Source organism: Vulpes vulpes, chromosome 5, assembly GCF_048418805.1.
Source record: "Vulpes vulpes isolate BD-2025 chromosome 5, VulVul3, whole genome shotgun sequence".
In the NCBI taxonomy this organism is placed as follows: domain Eukaryota; kingdom Metazoa; phylum Chordata; class Mammalia; order Carnivora; family Canidae; genus Vulpes; species Vulpes vulpes.
In genome coordinates this window covers 108,026,752-108,042,275 of record NC_132784.1, presented here as the reverse complement: position 1 = coordinate 108,042,275, position 15,524 = coordinate 108,026,752, and the positions used below count along the sequence as shown (strand labels likewise).

The following is a 15,524-nucleotide window of genomic DNA, read 5'->3' as shown; positions in this document are numbered from 1 at the left end:
ACTAAAAGTGCTGCGAGAATGGAAGTTGTAATGGTGGTTCATGTGGGATGTGACCATGTATGGCTTAGAAAACCACTAAGGTTGTGCACGATCTAGTTATAGAATCACCAAGGAGGCACATGATCTAGTTATAGAACCACAAAGAATGCACATTTAATAGTTTTGTTACAGCAGGTAAAAAGTTTGTCATTTATGGTAAACTGGCTCATCCTTGCATTCTTCATAAACTTATTACGCTGTCTGGGGTGCCATGCTAGGTACCAGGCACATGTCTGAGAACAGGACTTCCGTAGGACTTTGATCTGGGTTGGGGGACATGCTGCAGATGAACAAAAAGGCAATTATAATACAATGTGGTGTGAAGAAAAAGCAGTGAGAAGTTGCTAGGGTGGTCCATGAGAGCATACAACCTCTACCTGGGAGCTCACGGGGGCTTTCTGGGGGAAGTGACTTAAACTTCCATCTTAAACTAGAGGATGGATAAGAGGTGAGGAGAACAAAATATGACCCCAAAATATGCCACTTTGGCATATTGATTACTTTGAGCTGAAGGCAATCAAGAACTGGTAGACACAAGAAGAACTTTTAGCTTTCCCTAAACTTTCTAAAAAAATTTATATAGAGGGGTTGGCTCAGAAAAACTGTTACAAAAGATAACTTTTTATCTGAAAGACCTCTCTGTATGGCAGGGCAAACAGCTGATTGCCAAACATCTGATCTTATTGTCCTGTGAATGACTCCTCCCTTTGTAGACCCAGGCACTTATCCTGTTCCTTAGCTCAGGGTGGCATATAATCCTCAACTGGCTCACTTCTCCTTGGGTCTCATATATTTTATGAGGCTTCTGTACATACTTAATAGATTTGTTTTTCTCCTGTTAATATGTCTTATTCCAATTTAATTAATAGACCAGACAAAATAACCTAGAAGGGTAGAGAAAAATTTTTTCCCTCCCCTGCAGAGGTAAGAAGATAAAGAGCTAGAGACAGTGATTAATGCTTTTAGTCTGGCAGGCAATTTGTTGAATAGGTGCTATGTTTCTTATAACTACTCTTCCATTTTGAATCTTGATTGGAAATTCCATATGGACATAATACCTTGACATGAAATGGAAACTTATTTGGGGCTAGGGCTCTTGAAGCCTTTTTTAAAAAAATATTTTATTTATTTATTTATAAGAGACACAGAAAGAGAGGCAGAGACACAGGCAGAGGAAGGAGAAACAGTCTCCATGCAATGAGCCCAATGTGGGACTCGATCCCGGGAATCTGGGATCACACCCTGAGCCAAAGGCTGATGCTCAACCACTGAGCCACCCAGGCATCCCTTGAAGCCTTTTTCTAACAGAAAATTATCACTGTGCAAACATTCTAGGCATAAGAACAGTCCAATATGGCTGGTTTTCTGGCTGTCCTGTATATAGAGATTGAGGGTGGTACACTAGAAGTTGAGTTAATTATAAAGGGAAAAAACATGGCACAAACATGGATTTGATAACAAGTCTCACAATAACAGAATTTCGAGGCAACCTTCAAAGCCGAAGATAGACAGTTTAAGGACAAATACAAGCAAAGCTTTTCTAGAGTTTGCTTTATGGAACTTTTATTCTCTAAAATGTAGCACAGACTGAGTTATAGAGATGTTCAAGACCTTGGATGGATTAATATGTGATGGATTCATAATGGGCTGCTAAGGGAATCAAGAGCTATTTGGAATAAATCATGTTATTATCAAGTTTTGACATCATGGAGATTTAAATGGCCTCAATGACACTACCAGAAGGGGATACTGGGAGACATGGAACATGAGACCCCCGATGATTATGATAATGCTCTTTCCCTAAGTGGATGTCTTAAGTAATATATATCGAATAATGTTTTTATTTTATTTATTTATTTTTATTTATTTATTTATTTTTAAAATAAATTTATTTTTTATTGGTGTTCAATTTACCAACATACAGAATAACACCCAGTGCTCATCCCGTCAAGTGCCCCCCTCAGTGCCCGTCACCCATTCACCCCCACCCCCACCCTCCTCCCCTTCCACCACCCCTAGTTCGTTTCCCAGAGTTAGGAGTCTTTATGTTCTGTCTCCCTTTCTGATATTTCCCACACATTTGTACAGCTTCTCTCTCTCTCTTTTTTTCTGGAAGAGAGACTTAGCCACATAGAGCTATGACTAATTGCAAGCAACAAACTACATGTCTGTTACATGTCTCACTACCCATTTACACCTTTCAGACTTCATCCATGTGTCCTCTGTTGGGCTTCTCCTTCCTTGCTTCTTTTCCTTAGACCTTGATTCCATACAGCTGAGATTATATATATATATATATATATATATATATATATATATATATATAAATTTAATCACCAGCATCTGCTGATTTATTTCCTCCAGAACTCTGAAATTAAGTCTCAAGTTCACCATGGTGGGACTTTCTTTTACACATGTTAGCAGGAGAGTCAGCCAAAGAGAAAGACATTAGCTCATTATTTGATATGGCCCCTGGATGAATTGATTTGTAAGTAGAAGTCTCATTGATTTGCAGGACATGGAGAATAATCCTCTAGAAAGGACTATGGAAAAGAATTCCATAGAATGAGAAAAGGGCTGTCATGCTGTCTTTTTTTCCTTTTTATAATTAAGATTTTTTTTAGAGCAGTTTAAAGTTCACATGCTATCTTATTTTTAAGGGGCCTGCTTCCCTAAACAATTGGAATAAAAACCCAGTTATTTAGACAACTCTTGTTTCTAGTTAGTTTCCATGAATCATCTGAGTGATCATTTGTGTTTGGGGTATATTGTCAGCATTTTCAGGATTGTTGATACAGTTTTCCACATCACTTCATACTGTGCAAAGAATATGCCACAATTTGGTGAATTACAGGAAAAGGCAGCAGAATTATCAAGGAGTGGTGGGGAGGGTAATCTTAGGGAACTAGCCCAAGACTTCCTTGAACTCCTTTCTCTAGCCTGTTCCTAGTCCCTTTCCACTGAATGGGCTTGGTGATCCTCATCTGCCTTCAGAACTATATTGATACCCTACTGTCTGCCTCCTATTCCTTGGAGTATCCCACAGCTTGGTCTCACTTGTACTTTCTTATTACTTCTGCCTTATTATTAATTGACTCTAAGTTCTGGAGCTTTCATTTGAACGTGGAGTGGAACCTTGGTCAGGAGGGTAGGCAGATGGGTTGGAATGGGATTCCTGGCACAGGAGTGAGGTTTCAGCACTGGCTGTATCTGATAAGATACCAAATGTCTACCTATCAAGGTGTGGTAGGAGAGTTCCTTTGATGGGGCAGAAGGAGGAGGCGACTTCTGCTTCCCTAATATTTTTTGATTTTAAGATTTAAATGACAACTCACTATTTTTCTACATAATCTCTAAACAACTTTGTTTTTGTTATTATGTGTGTTGAGCAAAATAGAAATTTTCTTTAATTTTCCTTTTTCCTGAAAGCTTGTGTCCTATCTAATTGCTGTATCAACTAAAATTCTCCTCTTCTTACCCTACTCAACTCTTGCTAATTTATTTAGTAGATAAAGAAAAACTACAAAATTAATATAGGATTATTGTAATGTGTGAAACAATACAAAAATATATGTAAAATAGCTAGTAACAGCTGGTCTGTAATGCAGCCACCTTAAATCCTATCCTTATGAAATAATCAGTGTTAAAAGCCTGTTGTATAAAGTCATGCTCCTACCAGCCTCACAAACATACCTGACATGCATAGGTTCTTTTTTCCTCTAAACATTATGAGCTCTTAGTGTCTGATATCCCCTTCCTTGCATTTTTCCCCTAAAAACACACCATGAATATCCCTCTGGATAAGTAGATATCTTTAAGCTTGCTCTGGTTAGTATAGAAGCCACTGGTATGTGTGGCTATCAAGCACTTTAAATGTGGCTAGTCCAGATTTCTTTTTTTTTTTTTTTTTTTAAAGATTTTACTTATTAATTCATGAGAGACACAGAGAGGGGCAGAGACACAGGCAGAGGGAGAAGCAGGCTCCCTCCGGGGAGCCCGACCCGGGACTCGATCTTGGGTCTCGATCCTGGGTCTTCAGGATCACACCCTGGGCGGAAGGTGGTGCTAAACCACTGGGCCACCAGGGCTCCCCTAGTCCAGATTTCTAGGGCTTAGGACAAAAATAAAAAGAATGTAAACTATCTCATTAATAGTTTTTTGTTGTTGTTGTTGATTACATGTTGAAATGACAATATTTTGGATATTTTGAATTAAATAGCATATATTACTAAAATTAACTTCACCTATTTCCTCTTATTTTTCTTTTTTTTTTTTCAGTACCAATAAGTTTTTATTCATTGTATTTTCCCAAGGTAAAGAGAGAAAGGAAAAGGGTCAGCATGTGTGTTACAAGACAATAGCAAGTGGGAAAGGAAGTACCCGGCACAGCAACATCAACCATCAAATAAACACTCCCCAGAGATGGAGTCACTAAAGCCCAAGAGGGCTCAGTCTCCTGCAGTTCAGAAATGAGGGGAAGGGATCAGGTTAAGAACAGATAGGTACAGCTTTCCTACCACCACCCCCCTCCCCGCCCCAATAAATTCAAGATTTCACAAAGCTTTGGTTTCTAGCAGTAAACATGGAGTTACATTCGTCCGTCTCCTATTAAACAATCTTGTGGCCACTTTGACAGAAGTTTCTTGCACCTGCATAAAAGTTCCTGAGTCACTTGGATATACATTCATCTTCCTTTCTTGGTCTCCTGACCCTACTTTCTACATTCAAGGTCCCCCTCGTTGCTTCAGCTTCCCTCTACCCTCAGCCTGGAGAGATTAAAGTAGGTTTGTTCCATCCAAATACAAGTGTATTAGTATGAATCACATCAAGGAATGGTCTTGACACAGGAGATTGGGAACAAGGGAGGAAGTGTTCTTCGCTTCTTTAGAACGTGAAATGTGTAGGTGTGGGGATTTTTCTTGGAAGGAGGGATAGGAGAAGGGTAGGGTAGGAGTTAAGTTTTAGGACAGAAGATCTGGCCCAAAAAAGGAAATACGGGAAGGGAACACAAAAGGATAGTCCAAGGCCGCCACACTTCAAGAGGGGTCACCAAGCTATGTTCCAGTTTCTTTTCCTGGTGCAGAACCTTTTGTCAAAGATGCTTTGCCTATTTTTCTCAATACAAAAAAGAAGTTTGTAAACAATAAAACCCCAAAAGAACATGGAGAAGACCAACACATTATATTTACACAAACCAGGCCACCTAGCAATCACCCAATCAGCTATTCATGAAAACCTACAAAACCCAGACAAATACAATCACTAGAGGGGGCAGCAAGCAGGGGAGACAAGAACCCAGGATCAGACACACATCACCCAATGTGTTCTATTGCATCTGCCCCATTTCAACACAGTGAGGTAGGTTTGTGGTGATCTCACAGCATATTAAGTAAAACCTTCTTTTATCCTTTAGCTACCACGACACTAATCACTGCTGCAGCAGGGCAGGACACTGGCTCTGGACACTGCAAAGAAGCCATGGCTTATGGTCTCTCTGGAAGTCAACAAGAAAAGCCCAGAATTTATAAAGGTTAAGAAAGTTAGCCTTTGCTTCATACACCGCATCCCTGGGCAGCTCAAGATGGGTTCCAGAGTTACTATTCTTAAACCTATCCTTACCAACTCATCTTTAAAACACACGCGCGCGCACACACACACACCCTGTTGTGCATGGTAGGCCTAGCCCAATCCAGCAAAGGATGGATCCGGTATGTAAAGTGAGTCCCGTGCCCTGGGATTAGAAGTCTGGAACAGGAATCCTTTATTACATGTATAGACAACCCTCAACTAAACCTGGCTTCCCCTCCGCACCTTTTAGTTGGTGCGGCCTCTCCTAACGTTACTTCCTATACCAGCTTTTCCTGTTTAGACCAATTTCCAATCTTCCACTAGAAGGAGATCAAGTCATGGAGCAACTGAGTTAAAATCTCATCTCCCATGGAACACTGAAGGTAGAGGGGTTTCAAGAGAACACTATGGCAGAAAAGCCAGCTCTAATTGGCAAAAATGAGGTAGTTCAATAGGCTATGCACTCCAAATAGTTGTTCTCCCTGGTGATAAAACAAAAAAGTATTCCTGCTGTGCAGACCTGGAGCTGCTGCTGACTTATCCCTGAGATTGCTCATGTACCTGAGAACACAGTGCAGGAACGAGGGCCTTAAGATTCAAATACACAAAAATACAAAACCCAGAATATTTATATTACGAAAAAAAAAGTTAAAATGCACAAGATACGTCATTCGCACACAGCTAGTGCAGTTGGCATCCTGGAGAAAGTGGGGCCCAAGGTGCGGTTGTCCAAGGGAGCAAATAAATAAAATCCTATCAGTCCAGAATGGGGTGGGATTAAGTTTAGGAGCAGGAGGTCTGTAGCTCCAACACAACAATCCCTGTGGCTACTGTCACAACCCATTGCTTGGGACAGTCCTCAGCACCCTATCCCAAGAGTGGGTTATGGGACAAGATGTAGAAAAACCCTGCCTTGCCCCTTAGAGATTCCCTCCCCATAGAATATAGTGGTCGTGGGTTGGGCCCATCAATCTGGTCTCATGCTTCATCTCTACACTCTGGCATGGGAAAAATTATTATTACATGTCCTTCTTTGAAAGGAAAACAACTTCCCTATCCACGCTACTTTCAAAAGCTGGAGATCTGAGGGTGGAGACTCAGGTAAAGCACACGGGGAGGGATTTTCTTCAGAACTCTCCACAAGCATTTGGATAGAGCACAGTTGTAATTCATTTGCTTCCCCCCTTCCCCCCTACCCTGCCAAGAGGGAAGAGGGGGTGATGCTGTGGGACCCTGGCCTGAGATATATGGCAGAGCCAGCTGCCCCCTACCCACTTTGTCCCCACTTTCTCCACTCTGCCGATTGATGCCTGCTCCTCCAAACTTCCTGATCACAAAAAGAATTACCCCCACCCAGTGTAGCTCAATTCTGGGCCTCTGGGAGTAGGGCAGGGCTATGGATCTCTTCTTCTTCTTCCTCCCAAAAGTAGGCTGGCTTTCCCTGTGAGCTGGGGGCCTGCTGGGCCTTCAGTGGACACGAGGCTACCATATGGCTGATGCTCTGGCAGAAATGGCACTTCTTGGGCTGGGGTGGCAGCTTGCATTCCTTGGCATGGTGGTCTAGACCTCCACAGTTGTAGCACCTGTCTCCCTTTGATCTGCGCTTCTGCATGTTCTTCCCTTTGGGTCGCCTCTCACTCCCAATATAAAATACTCCACCAGGTCCGGTGACCCGGATAGATTCTAAGCCTTTAGCAGACTTCTTAAAGGTGAACTCCACTGCCTCACCCTCCTTCAGGCTCCGGAAGCCCTCCATGTGCAGCTTGCTCTGGTGCACAAAGACACCCACCGGGGGGGTCAAGCGCGACCCCGGCGCGGGCGGTCATGGACAGGAACCCGAACCCCATGCGCACGTTGAACCACTTACAGATGCCGGCACCGTGCAGCAGCTGCGGCGCCTCCTCCCGCGCCTTGGCGCAGCCACCTGCAAACTGCTGGTTTGACACAGAGCCCATGGTAGTCGGCTGAGCCCGCGGCCCCGGGCCTCTAGTCGGGTGGCTGCTGGCCCCAGAGAAGTCCGGAGGCAAAGGGGTCCTCTTATTTTTCTTTTAAAGTAAAGACTACCCACTCACTACTTTCCATGGAAAACTACTTGAACTCATGATCCTGAGATCATGGGTCTCATGCTCTACCAGCTGAACCAGGCAGACACATCTATTTCCTTATGCCTTAAAAAATTGTAGCTATCAGATTTAAAATTACTTGCATTGGGACGCCTGGGTGGCTCAGCAGTGAGTGTCTGCCTTCGGCTCAGGGTGTGATCCTGGGTCCAGGAATCGAGTTCTACGTAGGGCTCCCTGCATGGAGCCTGCTTCTCCCTCTGTCTATGTTTCCACCGTTTTCTGTGTCTCTCATGAATAAATAAGTAAAATCTTAAAAAAAATAAAATTACTTGCATTATGTTTGTACTGGACAACACTGCTCTAACCCATTCTTTCAACAGGTAGTTATATTCCAAAGAACTTCATGTAAACTAATAAGTTGGTGATCTACATCTGTACAAAAGCTTTTTTTTTTTTTTAAAGATTTATTTATTTATTTTAGAGAGAGAGCGTGAGTTAGGAGGTATAGGGAGAGAGAAGCAAACTCCTCACCGAATGGGAGCCCAATGACCCAGGGCTTGATCCATGACCCCTAGATCAAGACCTGAGCTGAAATCAAGAACTGGAGGGTATTATTATGCGGAGTGAAGTAAGTCAATCGGAGAAGGACAAACATATGGTTTCACTCATATGGGGAATATAAAAAATGGTGAAAGGGATTATAGGGGAAAGGAGAGGAAATGAGTGGGAAATATCAGAGAGGGAGACAGAACATGAGAGACACCTAACTCTGGGAAATGAACAAGGGGTGGTGGAAAGGGAGGTGGGCCAGGGGTTGGTGTGACTGGGTACGGGCACTGAAGGGGGCACTTGACAGGTGAGCACTGGGTGTTATGCTATTTGTTGGCAAATCGAACTCCAATTAAAAAAAAAAAAGTTGGATGCTTAACCTACTGAGCCACCCAGGTGCCCCTTTGTATGAAAGTATTTTGTTTGAAACTCTTTCTGTGGAGAACTAACATTTATGGTCTAGAAAAGTGGCTGTTTTTCTTGAAGACCGCACTGAAGCCATCATACCTAAAGCTAAGTTCACATTTCTAATAGGATACTAAGCTATCAGCAAAATCACCAAACTGCATCTCTTAAACCAGCAAGTTCCCTGTCCTATTTTTCCTTGAATAGCTATCATATGTGTAAATAATTTTACAGAATTATATATATTCAGCACTGAGGCTGGAGGCACTGGACCCAACAGAGCATGTAGAACTTGGAAGATGTTAGGGAGGTTTTAATTTTTTTAAAATTTTTTATTGGAGTTCAATTTGCAAGAGGAGGCTTTAAATTTGAGATAGGGTTTGCTAATGAGATGGATGTAGCACTGTAATTTGGAAGAATATTCTAGGAGGGACAATAGTTGGAGAGACTGACTGACTGATAAGCTATCCAGAACCTGTAGCATTTTAATTTTATAGACCTTATTTGAATCAGAAAACCTGGGTTGGAATTTGTACTCATCTACTTAAAAGATATGAGACCTTAGATAAATCACTTAGCCTTTCTGAGCCTTGGATTTCTTGCTGAAATGAGGTAAAAGGACTCCCTTTTCTTCCATGCCATGATATTTCTCAAGTTGATGGGAGGAGCTGATGATTTGAAATGAATAATTGTCATTAAAATTTTAAATTAAAAATAAAGTCCATTTTATAAATATTGTAAAAATATTTTAAAATATTTTATAAATATGCAACAGTAATAATATGACCTTATTGTCATATATATAATCTTTTTTTTCTAATTTTCCACATTGTAACCCTAGTTCTTCTTTAATTTTTCTCTCTTTTGTGGTCATGGTTACAGATGACTTGGACTTGTTCATTGACATACTGTTAGCTGTAGAGACAAGTCTAGATTCTCAGTCCTGTCCTTAATTTGGTTCTCTGTTCTTTAAAATATACCACTGCAAGGCTTTCCAATAGCTTGAAACCTTCTTCATACATTCAGTGACTAAATCCTTCCAAGAAGAAAAATATGAGGGTTGTATATCTTGGAGTGGAAAATCTGGGTGATATATATCTTGGACATAAAGTTTGGCTATGTTATAGGAAAATATTTATAAGTAGGAACTCTAGAACATGGCTCTACTCTGCTAATGACTATTACAGAAGGCCTCACATTCATTGAAAGGAATCTTCTTTGGGGGATTCTGGCCAACTCTATGCAGTGGTCCTCACTCTGCAGCTCCAGGGTATATCTCTCGATATTTGTGATGCTGGAGGCTAGAAGAAAAGGGAGTTGTCCTATAGCCAATGGAAAGCATCCTCCTAGTGATTCCTGCATTGGGTTTGGCTGACTGTCCAGGGTTAAAGACCTTGATGCAAAGCCTCTTTCAGTCACTGTATAGGTTTGGATGACTTCCACCAAGCAGGCCAGGCAAATTTCAAGGCTTCAGACTGAGCTTCCTCGGGAGAAATGAAAAAGCAGAAGGGAGGGACGTCAGAGATTCTGGTTGGGGCAATAAGCTTGTGTGTGTGTGTGTGTGTGTGTGTGTGTGTGTGTGTGTGTCTAGAAATGCCCAGGATACCCTCAGCTACCAGGCAAAGGTCACCCCACTCTTTTAGGTTATCTCCCAAAGCCTGTTAAATCCTCCAAAAAGAAATTGATCTCTTGTAACTCTGATAGTTCTGAAGCTGACTGTACTTTCCCAGAGTTTCACATTATTCATTTCCAGAAAGTAATTTTAGTTGATTGCCTTGTGGTCTTTTTGAATGAGGCATTTTATGAAATAGGAGAAAATTGAAAAGGTTGGCTCACCATCAAAATATATGCCTTCTGAATGCTCTTAAGGGCACTGCAACTGCCAATTTGGGATGGAAACTTGTTGGAGTTTCTGTCCCTGGAGGTTTTTAATGGGAGGTGAGACAAGTATCTTTCTTGGTCCATTTAGTTGGATGCCTGCCTTGGACAGGTGTATCAGATGACCTGTGATCCTTTCCAGTATTGGCTTTTTGTGATTGGGTAGATTCATGAGACTATATTAGGTTCAGGATTTAACCCATCTGCTTTATTATTTGGCCCAATGTCTCTTAATCTTGTCTCTCCAAGCAGATTTTAAATTATTTGGAGGCTTGGATGATGCCTTGTGTTTCTTTCATTTTCCCCATGGAACAGAGAGAGCATGAGGATAACTTATGGGGAAGGGTTCTGGAAGAGACTGTCCAGGGAGACAGGAGCAAGGTCCAGGGTGGAAGATTGACCATTAATGAGATGATTGATACCACATCTTCTGAGGTTGGAGGAAAGGTATCAGAACTGATAAAGGTGTAAATAAATTAATAGATAGGCATGCAAAATGATGAGGGAGATTCCATTTTATAATCTCAGTTCCACTGATGAAGGATGAGGAAAGATCTTTCACTAAAAGAAAAAAATTTAAGGGATGCAAACAGAATGGTAAACATTTCAAATAATTGTTGTTGGGGAATGGAAGAGGGGGCTGACCAAGAACAGGTCAAAGGTTTGGTGGGTGCTACTAGAGGCTCAGATAAATTTTGAATCCATGATTATGTAGTGGAGCCAACTCTGAGAACATCCTGGCTTTTGTCAGTAGTGTGAAGCTGATGGAAAAAGGGGATTGGAGCATCGATTCAAGGTTGGGATCTTCCTGAACAGTGTGGTAGAGACCAGGAGATACAAGGTAATCAAGATTGGCAAGCAGAGGAGAGTTCAGATTACCCATCTGGGGATGTAGAACGGGCAGGGAAGGAATAGCATTGCTGGGTGATAAAAGGGAGAAGCCAAGAAACGGAACACACTATGAGGCCAGAAAGCAAGTGAAATGGGAGGAATTAGGAAGTGGGAAAACCTCAAGGGGTAGGTGAATATGGTCAGAGAGTAGAATGTTGGAGTTTAAGATTTTGGGGTGATGACAAAACCAAGAGTGTTGTGAGGATAGGTGGTCCAAATGCAGTGCAGTAACTGATTAGAGTTAGGGAGATCCATGAGTTTCAAGATCACATTATTGGGGTTATCAGATGAGTGGTTTATCTTCAGAGACATGCATATCTCCTTGGATTTGGGTAGGAGTTGAGATAGGAAGGACCATGAATGAGGACTCAAAGAGCCATGATGAGAGGAGCATGCAGTGCTTTTGGGACTCATTGGAGGATTTCTTAACCCTGACCTAGGGAACAGACAGACGTCTGGGAGAAGTGATAGCTAACATGAGCCCACCAAAATGAGTAAGGTTAGCCAAGGGAGGGAAAATTAAGGCAGGGGAAAGGGTAGGATTCTTTAGGTAGAGGGAAGTAAGATGTTAAATAGATCAATATTTTATAAAGTGTGTTGCTTCATAAAATGAAAGATAATCTGGAGACACGGAACTTATTATTAAATAACATTGTCTATGTTTCTTTCTATAGCTTGGTAATCTTCACTTACAGTAGGCCTTATTTTGTTACTTTTAATTAAATTTTTTTCTTAACTCAGACTTCTGGGGGCTACATTTCACATCCTCACATTTATAACATATTATTATGTTAAATGAAGAGTTCCTGAGGACCCATCCTCCTGATATTCGGTATGACTTAACCCTCTGTCTGCAGATTAATTTTCAATTATAGAACAAGTGTGTGATTTGTTCTACATGATTGGGTTGGGAAAAAAGGAAAAAAAAGACATGATGCTGGCAAAGCAGAGAACAAACAATGAAAGACAGATAGTATACCCAAGAGCATTGAGACTTGTGCCTTTGTAATATGCAAATGAGGGGGCATTATTACTCTGTGCAAATGTTCACATGCTGAATGTGGATTAAGAAAAGGTGAAAGCACTCAGAGAAGAGAGCCAAAATGTCTGCAAGGAAAAAAAGGAAAGTCAGAAAAGAAGCCAACTCTATTTCAACCAAGTACGTTGGGTCATAAATTATATCCAAGGAGATTTAGCTAACTGACACGTTGGACTTGGAACCCACGTTCCTTTTCCCACCTTGTTCTGACCATGAGAAGGGGTTGGTTATGGCACAGTATGAAGAACCCAGGGTTTGGACCAATGTGCAGCTGGGCCTGTGTCCTGGCTCTGTCATACTGCTGGCGAGCAATGCGACCATGAGCATATGCCCAAGCTTCTGTGAGCTTCCATTTCTGCATCAGAAGAAGAAGAAGAACAAGCAAAAAAACATAAGTCAAAGGGTGGATGTGAGGACTGGGAATTATGTATGCGAAGTACTCAGAACAATATCTAATATGTAGGAGGTAGCCAAGAAGTGGTAGTTATTAGCTAGAAGTACTACTAATATGACTACTCCTATTAGTGCTCTCTTTGATAAATGAATCAGTAGAGTCTGTACGATGGAGAGAATGCTTGCTTATAAAAGGGATATTTTATACGTGTATGCTACACTCAACAAATAATTCAAAATGCAAATGGTACCTCTGCAGTGCTGCAGACAGGGTCATACTTCCTCCAGAGGCCAATACATATTTGTCAGAGACCTTTTATTCGTGTGTGTGTTTGTGGGGAAGAGATGTCAGGAAGATGGGAAAGCAATTGCGAGACTGGAAACAGCTTCCTTCCTTTAAATCCACCATCTAGAACTATTGTAGCACCAGAGGAATTTTCTTAAGCTGACTTAGAGAAATAACCCAATCCTTGCAGCAGTGTACAAATGCTGCTGTGATCCATTTTTCAGAGGGAAGATAGTAACTCTTTTGGCAGCATCCCTGGCTCTTTCTTTGAGCAGGACACCTAGAAGGCGCATCATCTGAGTAGTTGGCATAAGAAGTATGACCTGGTGGGAGGGGTGATTCAGTGCTGAGCCTCTCTGTAAGATCCATGTGTTACAGGTCTTGAAGGGCTCCATTGTTCACCTTCCTGGCTTATGCCAAGGCTCATGTCCAATGGGACCAAGGACAGTGTACCTATCCTGAGCAAGATGCCAGGGAACTGCTGTCAAATAAATTAAGTAAACTTTAGACTTGACCATTTACATAGTTCCTGGCAGATACATTTTCTAAGTGTATAATCTCCTATCTGATGTCCCTGGGGATAAGAAAGCAAATTTGGTGTATTAGAAAAGCTACACAAAAAAGGGTCATTAGGAAAATACAGCAAGGGATCAAGGTCAAATGTAGGAGCTAAAGTGAATGAACATTGAACATTGGTGTGGTGATTTTAGAATAGAGAAGCACAATGCCGAGGGGTGGGGTTTCTTTCAGTAAACATAGTTAAATTTCTAGGAAAGTTACCTGGGAAAGCTATGGGGTTGCCTTCTTTGGAATACCTGGGATGGAGCTTCATCTGCTTGGAATGAGTGAAGGAAGTTGGGCTATAGGCAGAAAGACTGATTAGATAATTGCTACACCCACGTCATACATTTTGATTCCATATTTAAAAGTAGAGCTGCACATTTAAAAATATTTAGATAAGCATATTTCTGGAACCATGCAACTAGTAAAGTATTACATTGTCTGAATTCACTTTTAAGTGAACCTGGCTCTTATTGGCAAATGTATGCTGGTAATTGTCAAGATGCCCCCATAGATATCGACACTGGGATTGATCCTCAATGATTGACCTCTCTTTATGGCCCAGCGCCCTTGTTCTGTTGCTGGCTGAAGCCCCTGGATTGACATCCTGGTTTGACATCCGTTTCCAACCTAGCTCTGCCTCCCCCGCAGGAAGCATCATATGAATTTATTCACTCACCTTGCCTCTGTGGCTGTCTTCTGCTCTCTGTGGGCTCAACCCTGGGCCCAAGGAACTGAACAACTGGGACCAGCTGGTGCCTTGTCCCCCAAAGCTCTACCATGACAGAGGAGAGAAAGTTGCGTTATTCCCTTGAGGTTACTATCTGTTAAGGGAAGAACAGTCAGAAAATTCATAGTGCCTATAGCTGTTTCCTAAAACAAGGGTATTCATCTTCTTTACAGTTTTCAGAAAATAAAAGTGTACTTGCAATTCTACAAGTTGCACTAAAATTTGCAAAATATTGCATATCAAGCCAGGGAGTCAGGCTCTACAAACCTCCTTTCAAAGCTAACAGTTTTTTTCCCCCAATATTTTCTTTCTTTCTTTCTTTTTTTTTTTTTGACAGAGAGAGAGAGAGAGAGAGAGAGAGAGAGAGAAAGAGAGAGAGAAAGAGGCAGAGGGAGAGGGAGAAGCAGACTCCCCACTGAGCAGGGAGCCTGACATGGGGCTCGATCCCAGGACCATGGGATCATGACCTGAGCTGAAGGCAGATGTAACTGATAGCCACCCAGGTGCCCCTCAAAGCTAACAGTCCTAATGACGAGTCCTTTTAGTTGAAAATTTAGCTTGGGAAAGAGGTAGGCAAACATGTGTCTAAACTTACTAGCCGTTCACAGCCATTAATGTTTAGCCAAGTGAATGTGGCATCAGACTCCTCATTACTTCTTGATGGGGCCTTGAAAAAACATGGGCCCCTCTGGACCTCCAGTCTCTTCCCACTATGAAAGTGTACTGTGGGCTTATGACCACAGTCTCATCTTCAGAAAAGAAAGTCCTGTGAAGAGTAGATCCATTTCACAAAGTTCTCATCATGGTTAACCTGTTCACTGGAAGTGAATATGGTCATGAGAATTGTGCTCCGTCTGGGAAGGATCAATCAACCCATCGTCACTATCTTTGTGTCACCGAAACCACCTCGATGCCTCATCTCAGAGTCCACCAAACACTGTCACGTGAGCGATCTTGTTTCATTCTCTCAGCAGCCTTAGAGGCAAGTCAGACAACCTTTTCTCCATTTGGCAGATAGGTAAACTGTGGCCTAGAGAGGGCAAGAGGTTTGCCTGAGGTCTCACAGCTATAAGGTTGCAGGACTTGGACTAGAAAGCCGCTCTTGGAAATCTGAGTCTGTGC

The 15,524-nt window shown here is 41.9% G+C and overlaps 1 pseudogene; it reads right to left on the bottom strand.

Annotated features, from left to right (window-relative positions):
* Window positions 1-6,970: 6,970 nt before the first annotated feature.
* Window positions 6,971-7,562, bottom strand: LOC112914527 (protein lin-28 homolog A pseudogene; annotated as a pseudogene).
* Window positions 7,563-15,524: the final 7,962 nt, after the last annotated feature.